Below are 10,943 nucleotides of genomic sequence, written 5' to 3'. Positions count from 1 at the left end.
CTATGATCTATGTTTCTATGAGTGGGTTTTTGTTCTGTTATTTTGTTTTTTAGATTCCACATGTAAGCGAAACCCTATGGTATTTGTCTTCCTCTGCCTGTCTGACATTTTCAGTAGGTTAATAGATGCTTAGTGTGAAGTCTTTAATTTTAGGAAGCTACTAATCCAAATGCAAAGTGGAATGGGACAAGATCAACTTTATAGAAATAAATCAGAGTCTCTTCAGAGTCTGTACATTCCAGTTTCCTACTTTTACTAGCTAGGGACCCTTGCCTTTTCACAATTTCTCTGAAATGGATTTTTAAAAATCAATACCTCTATTTGTGTTTGGATTTATCTTTGAAGATCATGATTCATAACCAAACTTTTTATTTGATTCAAGAAACCTCTCCCCCCAAATGCTATAGATACACCTAAAAGTCAGATAAACCCAACCCCATCATTATCAGTCTTCTTCTGTACAGAGAGCAGAGTTAATTAGTTTTCAGGAAAGATGCATCCAGCACTAATGTTACAGAGAAGGAAGTAGACAGTAAAAAAAATCAGGATATGTATTAGGTTGGTGCAAAAGTAATTGCAGTTTGTGCAAATATTTTTAACTTTTTAAACTGCAACTACTTTTGCTCCAACCTAATACATAAAGTAACTGCCAAGAATGGACATGATAGAAAGTGACTGGGCAAAGGAGTAGTTTTAAACGTGTGAGAAAAAGACTTGCATAAAGCAGATAGAGATTTTAATTTTTGATGTTAAAAAGTGTAGTTATGAAAAGACTGTGTGAGAGAGGATTCAGCCTGAAAGACAGGAATGCTGTGTTGAAACTTACAGCTAGCACATATCCAAAATAATCAAAATTAGGTGTGGATTTGGCAGTATGGAAACAACATATACGTCTAGAAACAGGGAGAACAGACAATGAGAAAATTTGGAATAAACTTGAGTTCTGTTTTTGCCATATTGAAATGGTGATTAAATCATAAAGTTTAAGGCATTTGTAAATTTATGAGAGTCTTACATTAGATTAATAAGAAAGAACAGTATCAAACAGAGAGGACTCACAAGTGATGTGATAATAAATCAGGGTGATCTTAGGATGTTAGCAATAACACTTGACAACACATCCTGGGGTGTAGAGAAGGAGCTAAGAGAAGACAATTGGGGACTTCTAGTAGATCAGTGAGAGTGATATATTGCACATCTCCTAGGTTTCCTGACACTTTAAATGTATAGAAACACTAGATGGAATGCAACAACAAAATTGAATACCGGGGGTGCCAAAAAATGTACTCATTTTAAGAGATGTTATTTTTATATTACTTTTAGAGGTTAAATTGAATTACAGTAGCAATGTGTAGTATGATATTTGCTCAAAAGATGGCATTAATCAAATGAATGCTAGTGTCATTCATTATAGTACAATTTTAATACAGATTTTTCCTTTCTTAAAATGTGTATACATTTTTTGGCACCCTCTGTAGCTGAATATAAGAGCAAAAAAGGAAACACACTAAAAACCAGAAAAAAAAAAAATTGATGCAGGAATTGGCACTGAAGCCAAAAAAATTCACAGTGCATTGGAACACTATATTGGGCTTAAGAGCTGTGTGAGCTGAAATTTTGAAGTCCGTGTGAAAATTGAGATGAGGACTATGTCTTTGAGAGGTGAAGAGCTGGAACTTTGCTGCATGCCTAAAGCCAAGAGCTAAAAGGGTTGTTCAACAAAAAAATCAATGACTAGATAATCTCTACTGACCAGTTTAGCAAAGCACTAGAAAGTCCATCTGAAGTAGTGGATGGAAATCAGAAACCTAAACTTTTATCTTCCAGCAGTCTTCCTTCAAAGTCATTCTAAATGTGGAGCAAAAGACCACATCAATAGCTCATCATAAAACTCTTCCTGAACCAGAAACATCTATAGAGCCCCAACAGAAGCAAACAAAATATCTCCTCGTAGGAAAATGGTGATATAAATAAATAAATAAATAAATAAATAAATAAATAAATAAGTTTAAATTTTAAACAAATGAAGAAAAATCTGAATTCAGACTAATAATGGAGAAAAGTATTAAAGACGAAGGACTCAGAATGGTAGGGTTCAATTATTCATGGCAAAAGAGTCTCTCAAAGGAAATAGACTTTGATGAAAGGAACTCACAGTAAAATAGCATTTCTTTGTTAATCAAAAGATATGAAGAGCAGTCGAAGAAACATGAATATATATGAATAAGGAACTAAAGATAATTATTTGAAAGAAAATTTCCATAACCACTTGAGAAGATATTCAAATAGCAGAAAAATAATAAATTAAAACAGGCCGATTTAAAAGCACAAACAGGTAGATTTTACAACACAAAAACACAATAGTTTCAGAAATTGAAACAAACAGACCTAAAAATTAACAGTTCAAAGATCCAGTCAAGGAGAGAGAATTAGTGAACTGCAAAGTACTGTACTTCTCAGCAGTATCAACATATGAAGAGCATGAATTCTAGAAGAGAATAGAAAGAACAGAGAAAAATCAATATTAAATGTCATAATAGAGGAGAATTTTGAAGGAACATACCATTTTATTTTGTCATACCAGAGTGACAAAATAAAACATTCTCAGATTTAGACATAGCACAATGACACTATAAATATGAAATACTTCTTAAGATACTGAAAAGACACTATTTACAAAGGAGCGATAATGAGACTGATAGCAAATCTCTTGTTCTCAACAAGAGAAACCAGAGATGATTCTATAATATTGTTAAAATACAGCAGAGAAATAACTGTAAAACCAGGATTATATACCCAGAAACAGTGTCATTTAGTGGTGAGTAAAATAAATACATTCTCAAACTTGCAAAGAATGAGAAAGTTGCTGCTTAAATAGCTATTGCCTAATGGACTACCAAAGGATGGATTTCAGCCAAATGAAATTGAATTCTGAATGATAGAGTGGGTGGAAAGGGTGGAAAAAGGTGATCAAAAAGAGTGGTGAATATGTTCGTAAATCCAGACATATTTATTGAAATGTATGACTATCTTAGAATGACAGAGGAATTAAAAACAAGGTTGAAATAAAATAGTCAAAAAAAGGGGGCAGGGGTGTTCAGTGTTATTAATTCTTAAGATATTGGTAGTGTTTAAAGAAAAGAAAAAATGAAAAATAAATGGAGAGTAAAAGAAGACAGTCTGGGGAATGTGCAAAACTATAGATATTACTGGAATGTGTCAGTATATTTGAAAGAAACAGAGGAAATAGGATCAAGTAGGGACCATTCCCTTAGAAGTTTTTGGATATGGTACCTTACCATGAGAAGGTTTATAATATTTAAGTCAGAAGAGTCAAAACTAGAGTAATAGCTCTAATCAACCTGCTTCTGAGGTTCTCTTAGTAAGATAGGGCTCATGAGCTTTACTCAAGTGTGGCACATGTCTTGTGATAGAAATATGAGAATAGGTAAGAGTAGTCTCTATAAAATGGAAATCCTTGGTTATTTTGTTAATACAATAAGTAGTGATTTCTTGTGTGCCACAGACACACCCTCACTTCACTTAATAAAAAAAATGCATTTTTTAAAGTTATGACTTAGAACTTGCATAAAACAGAAAGCAAATTTATTATGATAAATGCCTGTAATTAGTCTACAAAGACAACATTTGCTATCTAAAATGCAACTGAATTACAGAAGCCCGCATATTTTCCTGAGGCAAAATACCCTATTTTCACAATGAATTTTAACTTGAAAGGAAATAGTTCCTTTTGTCAGCAATTGCTTTTTCCTTTGTGACAAATCCTTTCACTAGCCCTGCGAGAAATGGTATATGAAATGTGCAGAACTACACCTTGAAAATAAGAAATCTTTATTGGGATTTAAGAGATGGTTAAAAGTGCTAAGAAGGATAAAAAAAAAAAAGCATAGAAGGGGAACGAGAAATTGCAGTGTGCAATTTTTAATAGAGTAGACAGAGGTGGCCTTAATGGGAATGTGATATTTGAGTATCTGACAAAATTCAGAAGTGAGCTATGAAAACAACTTGAGGAAGAAAGTTCCAGGCAAAGAGAAAAGTAGGTGCAAATACCCCGCAGTTTATAGCCAGAGTTAAATGATGTATTATAGAAATGCATACTTGAAACCCATAGAATTTTACTAACCAATGTCACCCCAATAAAACCAATTAATAAAAAATACCTTAAAAGTTACAATAATTAAACAGTGTGGTAGTGGCAAAAAAATGTCGATAATATCAAATAACTGTTATGCTTAAATAAATTCAGGAACTCTCCATTTCTTCAAGAATACCATATAAATGCATTTATACAATATTCTGAAGGCCCTTCAGGATGTGGCGCCAGGACCCACTATCTCCTTCCACAGCATGTTCCTTGCACAGTCCCTGCAGCTGCAGCATGGACCAGTACTGCCAGAGCAGTTCTGAGAAAGTGGCAGGTACTTCATCACCTCCCTTCCTTGCTTTGGTTATTTTCCTTTTTCATTGCCATTGTTCCTGTGTGTGACTACCTTCCATTTTTGGGGTCCAAGTTTAAATGGTATCTTTTCATAGAAGACTTTCCTGAACATCCTGTTATTAGGACATGCAAGCATATACCATGGTCTAATCTCCCTAGAGAAGTTGCCCAATTCTTTTGCAATACAATCTATGTGTCTGTGTCTTTTTTTTTTTTTTTTTACTTCTTTATTCATCAGTTTGTTTTCTGCCTCCTTCCGTCTAATATAAGAAACAAGAAGACAAAGACCTTCTATATTGCTTTCTCTTCTGCTGGAATGTCTTTTTCCCAATGCTTGTGCATTGTCACCCTTCAGTTCTCAGATCTAATACCACCTCATCAAAGATAATCCTTCCCTAAAACAGCTTTGTTCAATTACTCTGTTTCAGAAGTTCCAATGCCTTAAGGGACAAGCATGTGGTCTGAGTCTGAAGTGGCCTAGTGTAGACAATACGGACAGGTGGGAAAGGTATCCTTACAGGAGAAAAAGTGTGTGTGCATGTGTGTGTGCATGCATGTGTGTGTGTATGTGTGTCTATGTGTGTGTGACAAAAGAATTAATAACCATAGCATATATAGATCTCCCAAAATCATTAATAATCAAACATTTCAGAGCAAAAATTTGGCAAATGATTTGCTTATGAAATTCACAGGAAATTCATCAAAATTACAATACAACAAGATACTCTAGTCTCCCCATACAAATGGCCTGTCTCGGCTCATGGTACAGAATCTCTTAAAGGTTCACAAACCTGAAGCAAGCGGCTTCTGACCTTGGCATGCACCATACCTCTTGCTGAAGGGCTCCAGCAAGCTGACCACAGTTTGCAGCTTAGCCTCTCCAAGCTCAGCACAAGTGGCAACCATCTTCAAATCACTCTGTAGCTTATACCAGTGGGCACGAGGCCAGGCACAGGCAGCAGCTGACCTTGGCCAGCACCAGAGCACCACCCAAAAGGCCCCAGAACCAGTACACCTGGTGACCAGATTCATACCACAGCAGAGCACCACCCTACCACCTCCACTAAGACACAACCAAAGGGCAGACTCAGCAGGCACCAGAGCCCTGCTAAAGTGAATCCTTCTCCATAGGGTCAGCCCCTGCACCACAGTACCTCCTCTGTAGTCACAGCCGATCAGCCTGAAGGTCAACTCCACCCATTGATGTACCAACAGTGATCAAGGCTTAATCACAACAAGATGGCACACACGACCTATACAAGAGACACACCTGGAACACCTAGCTCTGGTGTCTAGGGAGACTACCTACTGGGCTCCACAGGATACCTACTGTATAAAGCCTCTTTATCTAAGCCAGGATATGTAGATCTATCTAATGCAAATACAGGAAGACAGCCAAAATGAGGGGACGAAGAACCATGTCCCAAATGAAAAGAACGGAACACCAGAAAATTAACTAAACAAAATAGAGACAAACAACTACCAGAGGCAGAGTTCAAGACACTGGTTATAAATATGTTCAATGAACTAAGGAGAAGACTAGATAAACTCAGGGAGAACTTTAACAATGAGATAAGAAATATAAAAAGGGAGATAGAAAGCATAAAAATAAACGAGTTAGAAGTGAAAACTGCAATAACTGAAATGAAGAATACTTAGAGGGAATCAACACTAGACTACATGAAGCAGAGGATCAAATCAGCAATTTGGAAGACAAGGTAGCAGAAAACACCCAATCAGAACAATAAAAAGAAGAAAAAGAATCCCCCCCCCCCAAATTGAGGATAGTTTAAGGGGCTTCTGGGACAACACTGAGAATACCAACATTTGCGTCATAGGGGTACCATAAGGAGAAGAGAGAGAACAAGGAATTGAAAACCTATTTTAAGAAATAATGACAGAAAACTTCCCTAGCATGATGTAAAGAATAGAATATATGAAGGTCTGCCTGGGGACATTTGGGGATGTAAACTTTCACAGTGACTTGGATACATGCTTGGTCTTGGAAGGATTGGCTACCCTCCCAAGGACCAAGAAAACAATAGGATGTGGAGCCTGGCCTTCGCCTTAGTGCAGTTGGGCTGATCTCCTATACATCTAATCTCGTACGAAGGATCAGGCCCGGCTCCTCGCCAGATCCGAGACCAGTTCCTTATGTTGCTGACACATATGCTTATTGGCTCTTTGCCACTGTTGTTAGTGAAGTCCTTAAAAATGCCAGAAAAATCAAGGCAGGCACGGTTGCTCCCCGGGCTGCCTCTGCTGCTGCAAGATATTTTGCCCATGCTGATGAAGGGCTGGTGCTGTTTCTGCGACTCTAATTGACTGGGTCCTGGTGGTATGATGAATTGCCTCTTTGTTTGTTAGTGATATATTCCCCTAATTTCTATCTTATTTACTTTCGCTTTGTAATAAAACTATTTAACTCCTTTATCCCAGCTTGTGGTGGTGTGTCTTGCGTATCGAGCCTTGGAATTAAGTCTGTGCACAGCAATCAATAATACTTATCAATACACATGGTGAAGGAAATAGACATAAAATTCCAAAAAGTGAAAAATCCCAAATAAGTTGAACTAAAGAGGCCCGCATCAAGACACATCATAATTAAAAGTGCCAAATGTTAAAGACAAAGAGAATCTTAAAGGCAACAAGAGAAAAACAGTTAGTTGCTTACAAGGGAGCTCCCATAATATTACCAGATGATTTCTCAACAGAAACTTTTCAGACCAGAAGGGATTGGCAGGAAATGTAGATAAAAGATTACTCTACTCAGTAAAACTATCATTTAGAGTTCAAAGACGGATAAAGAGTTTCCCACACAAGAAAAAGCTAAAGAAGTTCATCACTATCAAACATATATTACAGGAAGTGTTAGAGGGAAGGGACTACTTTAAGAAGAAAAGGAAAAAAGGATAAAGAAATATGAATAATAAAATGGCAATAACTATTATACATATCCATCAATAATTACTTTAAATATAAATGGATTAGATTCTCCAGTCAAAAGACGTAGGGTAAGTGAATGGGTAAGAAAATAAGATTGATACACATGCTACCTACAAGAGACCTACGTCAGATCAAAAGACACAGACTGAAAGTAAAAGGATGGAAAATATATTTCATGTAAATGGAAATTTAAAAAAAAGTAATACTTATATCAGACAAAAGAGACTTTAAAACAAAGGCTATAACATGAAACAAATAAGGACACAGCAATTCCACTTTTGGGTATTTATCTGAAGAAACCCAAAACAATAATTTGAAAAGACATACGCATCCCTATGTTCCTTGCCACATTATTTTTAATAGCCAACATATGGAAGCACCTAAGTGTCCATCAAAAGATGAATGGATAAAAAGAGGCAATCCATATGAACAATGGAATTTTAAATTCAGCATAAAAAAGAATGATATCTTACCATATGCAACATGGAAGGGCATGAAATAAGGCAGACAGAGAAAGACAAATACCATATGATTTCACTTATATGTGGAATCTTAAAAAAAACACAAAATAAATGAACAAACAAAACAGAAACAAACTCACAGATAGAGAGAATATTTTGATAGTTGCCACATGGGAGGACTGTTGGAAGGATGGGTGAAAAAGGGAGAGGGATTAAGATATGCAAATTCCCAGTTATAAAACCAGTCATGGAGATGTAAAGTACAACATAGGGAATATAGTCAATAATATTGTAATATTGTATGTATGATGTCAGATGGGTAGTCGACTTGAGTGATCACTTAATAAATTATATAAATATCTAATCATTGTGTTGTATACCTGAAACTAATATAATATTATATGTTAACTGTAATTGAAAAAAAATTAAAAAAAGAATAAAATATATAAAAATGAAACATAACATAAAACAAAATAAAAATATACCAGATTATCTCATTTCCTTTTTTATCTTTACCTTTCAAGTACCAATTAATAGAATTCAAGTGTCTGAAATATAAAAAATGTTTAATATTATTTTGTGTAATTGAAGAATAAATAAATTAATTTATCGAGCACTAATTATATCCAGAAGTGGTTTCAGAAAAAACACAAAGATACTCTAATTTTTTTAAAGGAAAAACCAAGTTTCAAGCACAATACTATAAGCTCCATGTGAAGAGGGATTTTCATGCTTTGTTTCTCCCTTATGTATCTACTTCCTAATGCAAAATCTGACATCTGACAGTTTGTGTGTGAGTGTGTAATTAGCTATCATTTTTTCCTAACAGATTTAAGAACATATATCTTCAGTATTTTGAATGTGTAGAGAAACAGACACTAGTGTGAACTACTATTAAGGCTGGCAATTTGGGAATATCAAAATCGGAATTGTGTGTGCCCTTAACCCACCTTTTTAACTCTAGGAATTTATCTCACAATATGCCAAATGTATGTAACAGATGGTTCACTTTAACAATTGTTGTAATAGAAATAATAAATTTGCATCAATTCAGCAATGGTTAAAAAGGTAATGCAGAACAGCAATGAAAAGACATATTATGAGATATGTCTAGAATATATTATTAAAATTTTAGAATAAAGCAAATACACACACACATACACACAAACACACACACACACACACACGTCTAGGCAAAATTGGTAGATAGAAATGCACCAAAATGTTATGTTTGCTTATCAATGGACTTGGAAATCCAGTCCCATATGTTTATTATTTATTTATGTATGTACACATATTTATATCTATTTATATATGTATTTGTCATGTTTTCTATAATGTACTTGTTTGCATTTTTTAGTTTAGAGGAAAATTTTTAAATATAAATTATTCAATACTCACAATACTTGCCACCACACTAAAGTAAGGGATTTTCAAATGGTCCTTCGTAGTAGGTAATTTCATACTTACAAATCTTTGATTTTGAATATATTTACAGATATTTCTTTACACAGGGACATTTTCTCTACACTCCCATTACATTTATTTGTAATTACCTGCACAGATATTCTTTGGTGACATGAGAGAGAACTTGGCCTGGAAATGTGCTATGAATGTACAAATGAGTTTAAACCCACACATATAATCAAGAGTAAATGATGACCTATTTACTGGAAATAAAAAAAATATATATATATAACACAACTATGTTAGTTTTCTATGACTGCTGCAACAAGTTGCCACAATACTAGTGAGGTAAAACAACTTAAATTTATTAACTTATAGGTGGAAATCTAATTTATTAACTTATAGGTGGAAATTTATTAACATAGGCGGAAATTTATCACAGATATCACTGGGCTAAAGTCAATGTGTTGATTAGGCTAAATTCCTTTCTGGCTACTCTAGAGGAAAATCCATTTCATTGCCTTTTTTAGCTTCTATGGATTCCCTGCATTCCTTGGCTGATGTCCTTCTCTCTCCATCTTCAAAGCCAGCAATGGCAAGCAGATTGAGTCCTCACATTATATAACTGTAACCTACCATTCAGCTTCACTCTCCCACTATAAAGGACCCTTGTGTGTACATTACCCACTTGGATGATTTCCCTATTTTTAGATCAGCTTATTAGTAACCCCGATTTAATGCAAGACTTTAATACCTTTAACTATGTAAGGTAACATATTCACAGGTTCCAGGGATTAGCACGTGGACATGTTTGCGAGTTGGCCATTATTCTGCCTACTATTCCAACAAAGAATCATTCCAGACTGTCCGGGGCTGGCCTGCCCGGACATGCCCGGACATGTTTGCACCTGGTTGCCCCTGGGCCAAGCTTAAGTTTTGATTCTGTTGTTTAAGTTTAAGTTTCGATTTCTCAACCAGCCCGTCATTTCCCCGCCCGCTATGCCGAACTGACGAAGCACCCTCTGATTGGTCGGTCCCCATATCGGGATCAGGCGTTTCCTTTCTGTGCTTAAATGTATATATACAAGCTGTTACCTTCAATAAAGAGAGACTTGATCAGACTCCTGCCTTGTCTCCATTTCTCGCGTACCCCTGTTCCCCCGAGCCCCTATTTCTCCCCCAGGTCTTCCGTTGTCCATCCTGCAGGTCGGGACACCAGACCATAAGTAAAACATTCAAATCCTCTTAATATTAACACATCTTCATTTTTACATGCATTTGATAACTGACATAATTGTATATTAGAGGTGACCTATCTCAAGTCCCACAGAATACTTAAGAAGGATGGATTTCAACTCAGTCTTGAACATTCATTCTTAATAATAACCTTGCAAAATCCTCTAAAATGTAATGTTAGAATTGTGGCTTTAGCACTCTGATGTTTATCTGTACTGATAACTATAAGTTGCTAAACGCCACAGAGATGTGTTTGTTCTCAGCAGGTTATCAACTAGACTAATTTTTGCAAAACTAGGTCTTTTCCATCATCACATTTAGTAAATTAGAAAATCATTGCCATTTCTTCAATAATCAGGCTGATTCTTATTGTATATGTAGCTATCTTTAATATAGTTTGAATATTTCTTACAAGAGAACAGCAAAATGATATA

Source organism: Rhinolophus hipposideros (genome assembly GCF_964194185.1).
Source record: "Rhinolophus hipposideros genome assembly, chromosome: 7".
Classification (NCBI taxonomy): Eukaryota; Metazoa; Chordata; class Mammalia; order Chiroptera; family Rhinolophidae; genus Rhinolophus; species Rhinolophus hipposideros.
Note: the sequence above shows the minus strand (reverse complement) of the source record.